Consider the following 16,009-nt stretch of genomic DNA (forward strand, 5'->3'; position numbering starts at 1 on the left):
TGACAAAAAAGAAGAGATGCTGCGCTAATAGCCCTACTTTGTTTATTTCATATAAAATCGCGGCATTTTGCGTTATATAATTGCATAGGTTTGAGATCGCTATTACGACTGCGATATAATCGTGCAGCACTAATGCTTAGTGTATTCTAAAGGGCAATAAACTCCACTCCAGCAAGATAGTCATTTTATGCAAATCATAGACCTTTATGCCTTATCTACAAATAAAGTATAATATTGGGAACATTGATCTTGAAGAGAGTGTCGTCGTGTTACTGTCGCAACCGAACGCGACGCGCTAATGCTGATGCATGGAGAATGACTGAGGCGAGATGACTTTCCGTTAACTTTAACTTAGAGACTAAAATATTAATTTTACCACACATTAAGCTATTGAATGACTTTAGAAGTCTTGGAATATAGTGTGAAAACTTGATTGTGCTTTACAGTTTTTTATGCCTTTAGAGGGGCTTAACAAAATAACACAATATGCAGAATGTCGGACGTCACTTATAGGCTAAACTGTTTTTATAGATAAAACTAGGCTATTTACATTCGGCAGTCATGAAAACAAATCTCAGATAATGGTTGACTAGGTAACAATGTGTAATTTTGCGCCGGAGTTCTCCTTTAACTTACATTAGCTAGCTAACTACGAACGAGCTAACCAGATAACATTAACAAATTGACAAGCACTTACTGGGCAGAATGGCTGGCTCTTCAAATGACGGACGAAATTGGAGGTTGTCATCTGACTGTCCGCGATCTTAACGTTGCATGTCTTGCAAAGCGCTGTTCTTTTGCCATCTTGTTGTAAGAAATTCTTGAATCCGAAAGCGACCCTCGGTATCCCTCCGGCTGACATGTTGATGTGATCTGATGTAAGTGGGCGTGGTGTGCGCGTAAGGTATGAGAGGGCATGACTGATGATCTCTGATCCAGTCATGACAGCGCTATTCTCAGCCTGCGCTCCAGCTGGATCAACTTTATTTTTTTTTACATAATTTATATATTTTATATTCAAACTGAAAACATGATGTGATTAACACTCAAGTCATATTATTACATGCAAGTGTGTTTGATTTATGGACCAAATTTTCAGATCAAGTTTATGGACCAAGTTAATTTAATTAATAAACTAATTATATAAAACTATTAATGCACTACAATTAAACTGGTTATATGCCTTTACTTATAAAAAATAAAAAACTTATTTAAAAAATACCAGGCTTAAGGCATTTATTTTTTATGCAGGCCATACACACAGGAGTGAAATGGTTAATACCCCTCCCCCTACAAACACACACACATACACAGACAGGCAAAGACAGCAGGCTCAGATTGAGCAAGACCACATTCAAACAAACATATCTGACTTTCTGTGGGTCCTAGCTAATGAGTGTCAATTAGAAAGTTGTCCGGCTCGAGGAGTACAATATACATACCGATTTTTGTAACTGTAGATAAAACTAACAACCCCACTTTTGTCAAAAGGTGGCGCTACTGAGCCCTCACCACGCCCGTTTCTGAAACTTTGCACGTGTCTACTGGCTAATAAATGTGATGTGTCTGTCGAGTTTCATGCAATTTCAAGCATGCTAAGGGTCTCAAAAGCATCCTAAAAGAATGGTAACGTTTGATGCGTCGCCACGGCAACAGTTTCAAAGATATCAAGAATCCATTCACAGGTCTACATCTGCCGTATGTTTACATTATACAGATGACGTTTGAAGCAAATCGGGTAAAAATAAAAGGGTGATATCAAAGCATTTTGAAAGTGACACACTTCCTGCTGCCAGTTGGTGGCGCTATAACTTTGACTCACAATAGTCACATCCATGTGATCGTCCTCTTACAGCGAACACACTGCTGAAGTTTCATCAAGATCAGTTAATGTATGCTGAAGTTATAACACACTTCCTGTTTCACGTTTCTCGCCATGATTTCGTTTCCTCGCCACGGCCAAACCGTTCGAGATATAAAAAATCCCCTCGCAAACTTTCATCCTCAATGTCTTGACTTCATGCTGACCGAGTTTTGTCGAATTTGGATCAAAGCTCTAGGAGGAGTATTTAACATTCCATTGCGAGCGTTTTACAAACAAACCTCAATAGCCGACTTCCTGTTGGGCTGGGGTAAAAAGTAAAAGCGCGAGGTATAGATGAAACTATGAGATCAACATGTGCACCGAGTTTCATATTATTATATACAAACGTGTTTGAGTTATGGACCAAGTGTTCGGACCCCGTTCCAGGGGGCGCTGACGAGCCGCCCTGCCACGCCCGGGTACCAGCTTCAGCCCGGCTCTGATGGCCGCGGGTTCTGACCCATGTGCAAAGTTTCAAGAGTTTTCGAGCACGTTAAGGGCCCCAAAAATGCCCAAAAGGTTACAAAATAATAATAATAAAATATAGCTGCGAGCAGCGATGGCGGGCCCAAGCCAGTGGCACCGCAACCCCTGGCTCCTTTAGTTACCTAAAGGCACCGGGGTGGCGGTGCCGAAGGCTTTGGCCCTTTCATGATTAAATGTTAAAACGGCTTGCCATAGTCTGTCATTTTGACTAGTCACAATTATGTTACAGATATCTTAAATGATAATACAAACTATCCAAAATGTAATTACGACTAGACAGAAAGACATTGTTGATATCTACAATGTTAATTTCCGGATAGGCAAACTTAGCTTTTAAATGTTAAAAGGGCTTGCCATACACGGACGTAGGCTCAGAGAGAGTCTCACCATATTCAAACCAAAATATCTGACTTCCTCTTGGTCTGAGCTAATGACTATGAATTAGAAAGTTGTCTGGCTTGAGGAGTACAATGTATATAACGATTTTTGTAACTGTAGATAAAAATAACAACCCCACTTTTGTCAAAAGGTGGCGCTATTTAGTCCCTGCACCATGCCCGTTTCTGAAACTTTGCACATGTCTACTGGCTAATAAATGTGATGTGTCTGTTGAGTTTCATGCAATTTCAAGCATGCTAAGAGTCTCAAAAGCATCCTAAAATAATTTCAAAGTTTGAAGCTTTGCCACGGCAACAGTTTAAAAGATATCAAGAATCCATTCACAGGTCTACATCTACCGTATGTTTACATTATACAGATGAAGTTTTTCATCTGTTTTTCATCATTATACAGATGAAGTTTTTCATCTGTTTACATTATACAGATGAAGTTTTTCATTCATATTATTACATGCAAGCGTGTTTGATTTATGGACCAAGTTTTCGGACCCCGTTCCAGGGGGCGCTGTCTAGCCCCCCTGCCACGCCTAGGTACCATCTTCAGCCCGGGCCTGATGGCTGTGGGATATGACCTGTGTGCAAAGTTTCAAGAGTTTTCAAACCCGTTAAGGGCCTCAAAAGCCATTAAGAGTCTCAAAATCATCAAAAAAAAAAAGAATTTTAAAGTTTGATGCGTTGCCACGGCAACAGTATCAAAGATATCAAGAATCCATTCACAGGTCTTCATCTGCCATGTATTTACATTATACAGATGAAGTTTGAAGCAAATCGGGTAAAAATAAGAGGTTGATTTCAAAGCATTTTGAAAGTGACACACTTCCTGCTGCCAGTTGGTGGCGCTATAACTTTGACTCGAAATAGTCACATCCATGTGATCGTCCTCTTACAGCGAACACACTGATGAAGTTTCATCAAGATATGTTAATGTATGCTGAAGTTATAACACACTTCCTGTTTCACGTTTCTCGCCATAATTTCGTTTCCTCGTCACGGCCAAACCGTTTGAGATATCAAAAATCCCCTCACAAACTTTCATCCTCAATGTCTTGACTTCTTGCACACCGAGTTTGGTTGTGATTGGTAAACACATGCGTTGTAATTTGATGTATTTCTCCTAGGACAACTATTCAAACAACCCATAATTCTCAACTTCCATTTTAATTGTCGTAAAACTTAGAGCACGAAAGTTGTTTGGCCTGATGTGATCTATAATTGTACCGAGTTTCATATTAATTCACGCAAGTGTGTTTGATTTATGAACAAATGTTCGAATCCCAGTCCAGGGGGCGCTGTCGAGCCGCCCTGCCACGCCCGATGACCAGCTTCAGCCCGGCCCTGATGGCCATGGGTTCTGACCCGTGTGCAAAGTTTCAAGAGTTTTAGAGGATGTTAAGGCCCCCGAAAATGCCAGAGAAGTCGCACACAGCAAATAAAGGGTTAAAATTAACCTGACAGGCGCCCCTCCTCTCACTCACACAGAGAGACACTGAGAGACTGGCAAAATTCTAAGATTTTCTCTACATTCAAACAAAGATATCTGACTTTCTGTGGGTCCTAGCTAATGAGTGTCAATTAGAAAGTTGTCCGGCTCGAGGAGTACAATATACATACCGATTTTTGTAACTCTAGTTAAAACTAACAACCCCACTTTTGTCAAAAGGTGGTGCTACTGAGCCCTCACCACGCCCGTTTCTGAAACTTTGCACATGTCTACTGGCTAATAAATGTGATGTGTCTGTCGAGTTTCATGCGATTTGAAGCATGCTAAGGGTCTCAAAAGCATCCTAAAAGAATGGTAAAGTTTGATGCGTTGCCACGGCAACAGTTTAAAAGATATCAAGAATCCATTCACAGGTCTACATCTGTCGTATATTTACATTATACGGATTAAGTTTGAAGCAAATCGGGTAAAAATAAAAGGGTGATTTCAAAGCATTTTGAAAGTGACACACTTCCTGCTGCCAGTTGGTGGCGCTATAACTTTGACTCACAATAGTCACATCCATGTGATCGTCCTCTTACAGCGAACACACTGCTGAAGTTTCATAAAGATCAGTTAATGTATGCTGAAGTTATAACACACTTCCTGTTTCACGTTTCTCGCCATAATTTCGTTTCCTCGCCACGGCCAAACCGTTCGAGATATCAAAAATCCCCTCGCAAACTTTCATCCTCAATGCCTTGACTTCATGCTGACCGAGTTTCGTGCCGTGTGTTTGAATTCTCTAGGAGGAGTATTGCACATTCCATTGCGAGCGTTTTACAAACAAACCTCAATAGCCAACTTCCTGTTGGGCTGGGGTAAAAAGTAATAGTTTGAGGTATATATGAACGATGAGATCAACATGTGTACCGAGTTTCATATTATTACATGCAAGCGTGTTTGAGTTATGGACCAAGTGTTCGGACCCCGTTCCAGGGGGCGCTGTCTAGCCCCCCTGCCACACCCAGGTACCATCTTCAGCCCGGCTCTGACGGCTGTGGAATCTGACCTGTGTGCAAAGTTTCAAGAGTTTTCAAACCCGTTAAGGGCCCCAAAAGCCGCTAAGAGTCTCAAAATCATCAAAAAAAAAGAATTTTAAAGTTTAATGCTCTGCCACGGCAACAGTATCAAAGATATCAAGAATCCATTCACAGGTCTTCATCTGCTATGTATTTACATTATACAGATTAAGTTTGAAGCAAATCGGGTAAAAATAAAAGGGTGATATCAAAGCATTTTGAAAGTGACACACTTCCTGCTGCCAGTTGGTGGCGCTATAACTTTGACTCACAATAGTCAAATCCATGTGATCGTCCTCTTACAGCAAACAGACTGCTGAAGTTTCATCAAGATCAGTTAATGTATGCTGAGGTTATAACACACTTCCTGTTTCACGTTTCTCGCCATGATTTCGTTTCCTCGCCACGGACAAACCGTTCGAGATATCAAAAATCCCCTCGCAAACTTTCATCCTCAATGTCTTGACTTCACGCTGACCGAGTTTCGTCGAATGTGGATCAAAGCTCTAGGAGGAGTATTTCAAATACCATTGCGAGCGTTTTACAAACAAACCTCAATAGCCGACTTCCTGTTGGGCTGGGGTAAAAAGTAAGAGCGCGAGGTATAGATGAAACGATGAGATCAACATGTGTACCGAGTTTCATATTATTACATGCAAGCGTGTTTGAGTTATGGACCGAGTGTTCGGACCCCGTTCCAGGGGGCGCTGACGAGCCCCCCTGCCACGCCCAGGTACCAGCTTCAGCCCGGCTCTGATGGCCGCGGGTTCTGACCCGTGTGCAAAGTTTCAAGAGTTTTCGAGCACGTTAAGGGCCCCAAAAGTGCCCAAAAGGTAGTAAAATAATAATTATTATAATAATAATAGAGAAGAAAAATAATCGCAAGGAAAACAATAGGGCCTTCGCCCTTTCAGGGCTTGGGCCCTAATTATAATAATAATAGTAAAGAAAAATAATCCTTAGGAAAACAATAGGGCCTTCGCCCTTTCAGGGCTTGGGCCCTAATAATAATAATAATCCTAAGGAAAACAATAGGGCCTTCGCCCTTTCAGGGCTTGGGCCCTAATAATCGTTAGGAAAACAATAGGGCCTTCGCCCTTTCAGGGCTTGGGCCCTAATAATCCTTAGGAAAACAATAGGGCCTTCGCCCTTTCAGGGCTTGGGCCCTAATAATAGTAAAGAAAAATAATCCCAAGGAAAACAATAGGGCCTTCGCCCTTTCAGGGCTTGGGCCCTAATAATCGTTAGGAAAACAATAGGGCCTTCGCCCTTTCAGGGCTTGGGCCCTAATAATCGGAAGGAAAACAATAGGGCCTTCGCCCTTTCAGGGCTTGGGCCCTAACAACACACTACTCATTTGTACAATCAAGGGATAGTTCACTTTGAAATTAATTTTTGATATGTTTTAGCTTATCTCAAGGGTATCCAAGATGTAGGTGTCTTTGTTTCCACAGTATTTTCAATTTTGATATTTTTAGGTCAAACCGTTGTTGTCTGTCAGTCATATAATGGAGGTCTATGGGGTCCACCTCAAAGAGCATGCACAGAGAAGTCCAAATTAAACATGATTTAATGACTCGTAAATGTAACATTGATGGCCTAAGACACGAAACGAGCGTTTATCAACGTGTATCAATGCAACGAGCGCAGACAGAAACGCCCTCACCCTCAGAGTACTTGGACGTGGCTGTGGTTACATGAGGTAAAAATGATATAAATACTGTTCGTTTTCTCACACAAACCGCTCGTTTCGTGTCTTAGGCCATCAATGTGTACTTCCATTTACGAGTCATTAAATCATGTTTAATTTGGACTTCTCTGTGCATGCTCTTTGAGGTGGGCCCCATATACCTCCATTATATGACTGACAGACAAGAACGGTTTACCTAAAAATATCAAAATTGAAAATACTGTGAAAACAAAGACACCTACATCTTGGATGCCCTTGAGGTAAGCTCAAGAATTCAAAAATTCATTTCAAAGTGAACTATCCCTTTAAGACCTAAACAATGATATGTCAGTGCAAGTTGCTTTCAGTTAAACAGAGCAAACATATATTTCAGTCAGGGACTAGCTTAAGCCTTGTCTGTGAAACCGGGGAAGTGTGTCAATCAAAACATGTTTTGCCCCAAGTGTTGGTTAACATTTACTGTAAGCATAATCATTTAAAAGATTGGAAAAAAGTCAAAACATTTGACTTGCACAAAAATAGTAGAATAATGCTCGGAAACGCTTATTGATCATCTCGACATCTTTCATGGTCCATTTTGAAGGCAAACTGGTTTGAGATCAGCAAAGAAATCTCAGCGATAAGCCTTATGGGATATCAGCACTCCAGTAAAACCAGTCTTGGCTCTGGGATGAATGATTAATGTGGCTACAAAGGCGGAACGTTTATGACATCATTTTACCCTCTGGAACATGGAATGTGTCAGATGTAAATGCAATCATTTGCCATTCTAATTACTCTCCAACCAATCTTTTTCTCCATCTCACTGGCAGAGTGATACATTGCACCAGCATTCACACGGCGGCACAGTCATTAGGCAAAAGTGGCGGCAATATCACATGCCTGGAATGTCGGCCCACGTATTTGGATCCGCACGAAAATATTTTGGACCGCGCTTCGATTCCTGCCCGCCACACGTCATCAAAGCCTTTAATGTTGGCTGGCTTAGGCGTGCACAATGTAGCAGGTACACTGTGCTCTTTGTTTACCCTCTTCTCTTACCAATCTGGTGCACAGATGGCTAACAATTATTTCTCTGTGTGCTCATTGCTGCTGGGAAACTACCAGCATGCTCTGAGATTGGTGTAATCTTTTATTATTTATGATTGTCTTAGATTTCTGGATCAGTATTTGAGCACAATCTGTTGAATAGCTGAGAGGCGCGACTGAACGGGGGAGGCGGAGGAGGAAAATTGAGTGTAAACAGAGCCGAGAGAAGTGGAGGAGCTACCGTAATGAAGCTGTGATATTGGGGCCGTTTAAACGCGAGACACACTCCCGAATTCAGCTGGATTTAATCCCATTACCACACGCTAAATATACAATTTGTTTTAAGCTCGCCGTCGGTTGTGTGTATGTTAATAAGCGGCATGCTGGAGGCGCTTTCAGGGAGACTTTTGGAGGGCACGGGCTAATAATTAGATTTCAAAAAGGAAGTCGATTTAAATCCTCATTTGAAGGGAAAATAAGAGGCTTAGTTTCACACTGTAGAACCGCATTCATTTGCATGGCGTTCGCTCTTATTAAGATCCTCGCGCCGTATGATATCAGAAATCTTAAATTAGCAAACGTAATGACCTCATTCCAGCCATATCACATGGCTGTTTTTGTTTGTTAAATGGCGAGCTATTGCGTGAACGTATAGGTCTCAGACCAGCGGTCAATGTCATTTCCAGCCGATTGTTTTGCAGGCCCACGGATCTTCTCGTCCCGGCGAGCGATCTCTCGCAGAAAGGCCAGAGTTCCAGCTAGACGCTCACTCTTAACACCAGGCCTCATCTCCTGTCAGAAATCCCACTCTATCCATCGATCTGTTGTTCCACGTAAAAGACATCTCTCTCTCTCTCTCTCTCTCTCTCTCTCTCCCCTGCCTCTTTTCTCGCTCTCTGGCTTCTCTATTATTCTTTGACTCTAGTCGTCCTTCTCATTTTTCTCCTCCTCTCTTACCGTATCACTCTATTACATTCCCTCTCTATCTCTCTCTCTCGTTTTCAACTTAATAATGGAATGGAGTCCCCCTCGGAGGCGGCACAGCACCGTAGATGGAGGAGTAATTTTTGGGGGGGAGCATGTGTCAGTCAGCAGCTATAGGAGTGCTTGTGCACAGGCAATTTTGCCTGGAGGAGCAGGGCTTTATTGCTTTTGTGGCAGGAAATAAGAAAAGAGACTCTCCATGGTGTGGAAGTCATGAAATTACAGTATCTTGGAAGAAAATGAATAGGGGCCGTGTGAAGTAGAAGCCCCAGCCTTTGTTCTGTGAAAGTAGCACACACTGGCTGCCTGAGCCTGTCCCGACGTCACATGGAGTACATGGTGGAGCTCATGTGTGGGACAAGAAACAAATGCAAAATGTATTATTTTATTTTTTTTACCAAAAATATTTTATTTGCAGAATGTTAATGCCCTTTAGCTTCAACAAAAGAGTGATATACGTGAAATCTAGGGTTGGGAATGGCTAGACTAGACCTTGAAGTTGAACATTTACTTGGCGTGAATGGAAGGAACGCTCTTTTTAGCTAATTTACGGAAATGTTTGTACAAGATGTGTTTTGGTTTTATCCATCCTTTTAATTGTATTTACTGATGTTGTTTTTAACTGTTGTTCTTAATAATCATAATCATATGGTGAGGCAAGAGATAACTTGGTAATGGTATGGTATATTCCAATTAAAGTAAGAGTGGGACAGATGTGTATACAAGATGGCTGTCACCAAAGCAAGAGACTAGTTGCTGGATTGTGGTTTTAGAGTAATTTTAGACAAGGTTATTGTAGCACTGCTTGACCACAGTAAAACTCTGGCCTCAATTGCTGAAGAGGGCAGTTGGTACTTTTTTTTGTACCTAACAGTTCTAGTTTTTATTAATAACTTTTGCACTATTTATACATTTTGCACATCTTCTTGTAATAAACATATTTTTGGATGCCAACATCGTTTACATCTCAGTGCGATTCTTCTTGTGAACGCTTGGGTCCCTATCACAGGAACTGAGTTCTGAATATACTTTTAAAAAGAATGACAGAACCTAATGATTTTGGGCATTCGGTCTAGTTCACAGTTTTTGCATGTGCCGTTGGATTGCTGTGCTAAAAGCGATGCGACCTGTTTTACAGAATGCGGAAGTAAGTTGTGCATAGAGCCTATTGTTCCCTGCATTATACTATTCAGTTAGAAAAATACATTTAGACAAGTCTATTCCTCAAATAAATCAAGAACATTCAGTGTGATCAGTGAAGTTTGATTCTTCAGTGTATCCACAAACGATAGTTAACCCAAAAATGAAAATTCTGTCATAATTTACTCAAGTTGTTCCAAACCAGCACGTTCTCATCCTAAGGCATCATATACAACACTTTTACCATAAAGGGTGCCATGTGCGTTGGATGTCTACGCTTTGGCGAAAGTGTTGTATATGACGCCTTGGGATGAGAATGCGTTGTCCAAACCTGTATGAATTTCTACTGGAAATTCGTGTTTTGTTGTACACAAAAGAAGATATTTTTAAAGAATGTTGGTAACCAGACAGCTGGCGGCACCCTTAGACTTCCATAGTAGGAAAAAAATAATATTGATGTCAATGGGGTCCATCAATAAAAAAAAAATTTAAGAATATTTTACCACATTTTTTCTTTGTTATTTTACATTTACTATCGAAGTGAAACGGACTCGTCATTTGACAGCAAAATAGCATTTTTGTTTTCGAATCGTTTCTTCTTCAGATTCGAAAGAACTGTTGATGGAATCGTTAAGAAACCAGAATCATTAATTTCCTTAGATTTCTCAAGAACTGTCAAAGAGTTCTTCTGTTTCTCCCACGAGTGTGGTTTGGCAGATTATCTAAACAGAGGTCCTCTGGAGCACGGGGTACAATTTTTTTATCATCGTCATATCTGCGTTCGGTGCTTGTAATACATCTCTATAATCACACAACACCACTGTTGGCCAGACAACTGATAACTTAATCTGCCTCCTAATCCTTCTCAAAGCATTCACTTGCGCTGAAAGCCTTTTTTTTTTTTAAATATTACTTTAATGCATCACTTTGCATAATCGGTTTTGATGCGGGGTTATATCCGCCTGCATTTGTTAACTTGCTGAGTCCAGGGTCAGGTTGACTGGACAGCCATCCTTTCATTCCATTATAAGTCAATTAGAAGAATGAACTGCCGGACTGCTTATCTAGAAAAAGCGAATGCGTTTAGTAAAATATGAGTCATGGTTCATCATACGAACGAATACGTTGTTGCGTTTCTTTGGATTGCACTTTTAATACTTGTTTCCATGGCAACTATGTGCTGCACCTTTACAAAGAGATTATGTTTTGACTAAAGCATTCTTAATTCCAGCTTTGAAAATGAATATAATTTGTTTTTTATTAAGCCTTTCTGAGCAGATTTTGATTGAACAGTTGTGTGTGTGCGTGGCGGAAAGCAAGCATAGTGGCGTTCGGTGCATATGACATTCTGGAAGTGAGTAACAAGCACGTAGGAGATAACAACTTGGCATGTAGACAGCGCTCGAAACCTGCGGTGAGTCTCCTGGCATGGAAAAGCACCGAGCGACAGAGCAGTTATGAGAGCAGACTAAAGCTGTTTGTTGCAAGGGGGAGGAAACAAGCATCTTCTTTCAGAATTTATGGAGCCCCCTAAAGTCCATCAGGCTGGCGTGCACGTGACAATAACAGCCCTACTGTTTCATGCTTACATATTGAGGGTCCCTGCTACGCTTTCTGGCACATTGATGGCATGATGACCCAGTCCACCACCTGCAGCGCTCCCCGAGGGTGGCGTTCTCAGCCGCAGACAGACGACTCCCCCTTCTATCTGCTCAGACAAGTCTCCCTGTGATTGACCCACAATCCACTGGGCTTTCAGTTCCCATGGCAACAGATCTCCATGCAGTCTTGAAGTGATCTACAAAATAATGCACATCAACGTTCCTGTAATATGCTTCGCCGTCTCTCTCCCCAGCGCTCGCAGATGCTGGAAATCTGTCAGACAATTAGTTTTGCTTAGATTCATCACAGAACTGTCAGGCACAAAGCTTACATCAATCACACACACACTCCATTGATTTTATCTAACTGCTGCCGCAAGAAACGAGACCTTCGCAGATGTACAACAGATAGTGTTGATTTGTGTGAAACTACAAGAGAGGCAGAATCTAATTAGAATCGGATTAATCTTTTTTTTTTTTGGGGGGGGGGGGGGGGCATAAACTGACAATGATGTTGTGAACAGAGAGGGGGAGGCGTGTGAAAAACAGAAGCAAGATGCTAATGGCGTCGTCTTGTAAGGTGTGGCGGGTTTACACCTTGATTACGGCCCATTGTGTTCTTCATCCTTTGGGGACAATTTGCGCCAGCCCCTAAGAGAAATATAGCGAGAGAATCTCCAGCAGGGGTTGTTTGGGGGAACAGTGGCGAGCGAGAGGACCTTGTTGATCAGTGTGGAATAATAATGACACAATACTCCATTAAAATCTCCCTCCCAGTGACTAATCCCTCTCCACTTTAATGAGAGCGACCGAATCCAACAGAGACACGGAGCGGTTTGTGCTCTGGGAGTTCAAAGGAAAGGCTCTGGGAACTTTAGCGGCTCATTGTGAAATTGATGTAAATGCCGAAGTGAGTGTCGCTAGCAATTATCTAACGGCTCTGCTCTGGCCTAATCTGAGTGAGATGTGACTCGAAGAGAAAAGACGAGAGCGCGGATAACAGAGGGCCCTTTTGCCGCTGCAGCCACGGGTTTGACGCTAACAAGAGAGCGGAGGGGGTCGCGCCTTGTTTACGACAACACCGAAATCCCTTCGTAGGAGGGGGAAAAAATGATTCTCAAGTGTCATCGTCTCGCTGGTTTGCGGTTAACCTGAAGCTACGTGATGCTCTATGTTAATGGATTGCTAATCAACGATGGCACAAGAGAGGCTTTCAGTAGCTTTTTGTTGCGAAGAATGCCTGACAGGAGGTCAGACTTCAAGGGTTTGATATCACACAGTCTGCCAGCCTGAGCGGAATAAATGATGGCCGTTACCATTATGGAGGAGGAGAGGCTTTGTAAATGGGAGCATACAAGCCTCTTGACAGATGAGTCAGTCGCTGCGCACAATAGTCATTAATGCGGCTGTGTTCTCAAAACGGGACTCATTGTAGCATTTTATTGTCAGAGGCTGAATAGCATTAACCCTTGCTCTGAGGATATGAATATACTCTCAACAGATCCTCCAAATGAGGAAAAAATGACCATCTGACTGGTAGTGAAATATTAACAGGCCGGAGGGAGTGTGTGCGAGAGGCGTTTCTTTGGCCGTTAGGCCCCTACTAAAGCTGTGTAGACAGGGCTATTGATTTTTACGACAACACGGTGAGAAGGTCATTGTGGTTGAGAGGTTTTGGGGGATCTTTACTGTTCATTCTGCCAGTGTTTTACCCTTGGCGGTTCTAGCAAATTGCTAAGGCAGCTGTAGCTTTCAGTCACTCGCATGTAATGAAATCTTCGCTTGAAGTGATATCAAAATGAGTAGGATTGCGTTTATTAGCGACAGCCAGAGAAAACGATACCAAAATTAAACGACTGCCAGGTGTAACGATATACTCGTCACATGACCTGGTTCGATGCACAATACTAATCTCATGGTACTTTGCTTTGAACGAAGCTAAATTAGAGATACATTTGAATGTTTTTTTTTTCTAAATGAATACTTGGTAAACAAAAGAGCATTTCATTAAAAATGCTAAGTTTAAAGGAGTAGTTCACTTTTGAAAAAACTTTTGTTGATAATTTACTCACCCCCATGTCATCCAAGATGTCCATGTCTTTCTGTCTTCAGTCGAAAAGAAATTAAGGTTTTTGATGAAAACATTCCAGGATTTTTCTCCATATAATGCACTTCAGTGGGAACCAAATGGTTCAAGGTCCAAAAGACACTTTCAGTACAAACTGCAAACTGTTCAAAGGCCTTTAAACGATTCCAGACGATGAATAAGGGTCTTATCAAGTGAAACGATCGCTCATTTAATAAATAAATAACAAAGTTTAAGTTTTATAAGCTCAAATGCTCGCCTTGCTCTGTTCTGTGACGCACGTTTGTGACTCTCCTGTTCGAACCTGTTCATCAAAATGAAGGAATCTTTTTCCGAGTCGTTTGGTTCGTCTTGACTCTCCTGTTCGAACCTGTTCATCAAAACGAACGAATCTTTTTCCGAGTCGTTTGGTTCGTTGTGACTCTCCTGTTCGAACTCGTTCATCAAGATGAATTAATCTTTTTTCGTGTCATTTGGTTCGTTCAAAGAACGCAATGAATGGATTGACTCAGAGAACGATTCATTCATTTTGATGAACGAGTTCGAACAGGAGAGTCACAAACGTGCGTCACAGAACAAAGCAAGGCGAGCATTTGAGTTGATTAAAACTTAAACTTTGTGGGGTTTTTTTTTAATCAGCGATCGTTTCGCTTGATAAGACCCTTATTCATCGTCTAGAATCGTTTAAAGCCCTTTGAACAGTTTGCAGTTTGCACTGAAACTGTCTTTTGGACCTTGAACTACTCCTTTATTGATCTTGAATAGGCTTGGACTTTGTCCTACTCCCTCATGCACAGGGCAATGGTGACACATCAGAATAGATAATAAATTGCAATATATTGTTACACCCCCTAATGACTAATCATCATAAAGTCACATTCAGCCAAAGTATAAAATAATTTGACTATCAGAGTGCAGTGCGGAGACAATGCATTTCCGTTAGCTTGCAGCACGTATAGTGCTAATGCCTGTACTTGAGGCTTTAAGATATCAATGAGTGGCTGTTGATGTCAGAGAATTAGAATTTCAGAGTAGTAATTGGCTCTGTTTCCCCGCTGCTGGCTGCATTCAGCCTGGACCGGAGCCTCTGCCAACGGCTCCATCCCTTTTTGTTTGGCGACACTGTTCATGTCTGCATTTGTCCCTTTTGATAAGGCCTTTCATCCTGTTTGCATTGATTACAGCCTGACGAGTCACCCTGATACACTGTGGGCCATTCAATTCCCTTCACCACACACTAGGCCCATTGTGGGCTTGGAATGCGTGTGTGTGTGATTGCACTCTCTGTTCTCCTGGCTTTTAGGTACCAAGGCGCAAGCATGTCAGAGCCCTGGAGACAGCGCTGCGGCACAATACTCACTCATCACGGAAATAAGCCCTCCATTTTATGCTCCGTGAGCGGGAACGTTCCAATTGAATATGGTGGAGAGCGCATTACTCATTTATGGGCTGAGAGTTTACATTTCACCCTGGCTTCTTATGTGCGTCACATTAATGACCACATACTGAGCAAATCTGCATAAGGCACCAATCGGATGGTGATGAATGCTCTTGCAGATTCGACTATTTATCTGTGCCTTGTTTTCAGCGCGCATGCAAACATTAAGGGCTCACAAGATGTATAGCCTTCTTATGAACTGGCATTATACTAGCTACAGATGAGCCAGAACAGGAAAGAGCCATCCACGATGGAACATCGAAACACACAAGACGATCTGAATCACTGGAATATGTGCTCAAACGTCGGAGCGTGGCTGGATTGTATTCAGTCATGTGTTTATGTTGTGTATATGTGTACGTGTGGGAACTGGGCAGCGGCTCAGGTTGAGAACGGGGCAGGCGAACCTTGTTCTGCAAAGAATTAAAAGCACCTCTGCAAATAGTGGCATGTGTAAATTCTGGGGGTGGGAGTTTCACAGTGGCTGGGGTTTCCGTGTAAATAAACAGTGAGGAGGTCTGTGTGGTTGGAGGGGCCCTGGCCTTCTCCCTGGGGTTAGGCCTAGTCTTTTGTTGCTCTAAATCCAAGCACTTTCTATTGAGGAGGATGGGGGGTTGCCTGGGAGAGATTAGTCTGCCAGTTCTGACACCCACACACACACACATACATTCTCCTTCTCTTTCAGCCAAAAGAACAGCCCCTGATAAGCCCCCCTGATTTTTTTTTTTTTTTTATCAAAAGGATGGACAGAATCAAGAATATCAGTCACAGGCCAACCACAGAACATGACG

This window comes from Pimephales promelas, chromosome 10 (assembly GCF_988280905.1).
Source record: "Pimephales promelas chromosome 10, fPimPro1.hap1.1, whole genome shotgun sequence".
Lineage (NCBI taxonomy): Eukaryota > Metazoa > Chordata > Actinopteri > Cypriniformes > Leuciscidae > Pimephales > Pimephales promelas.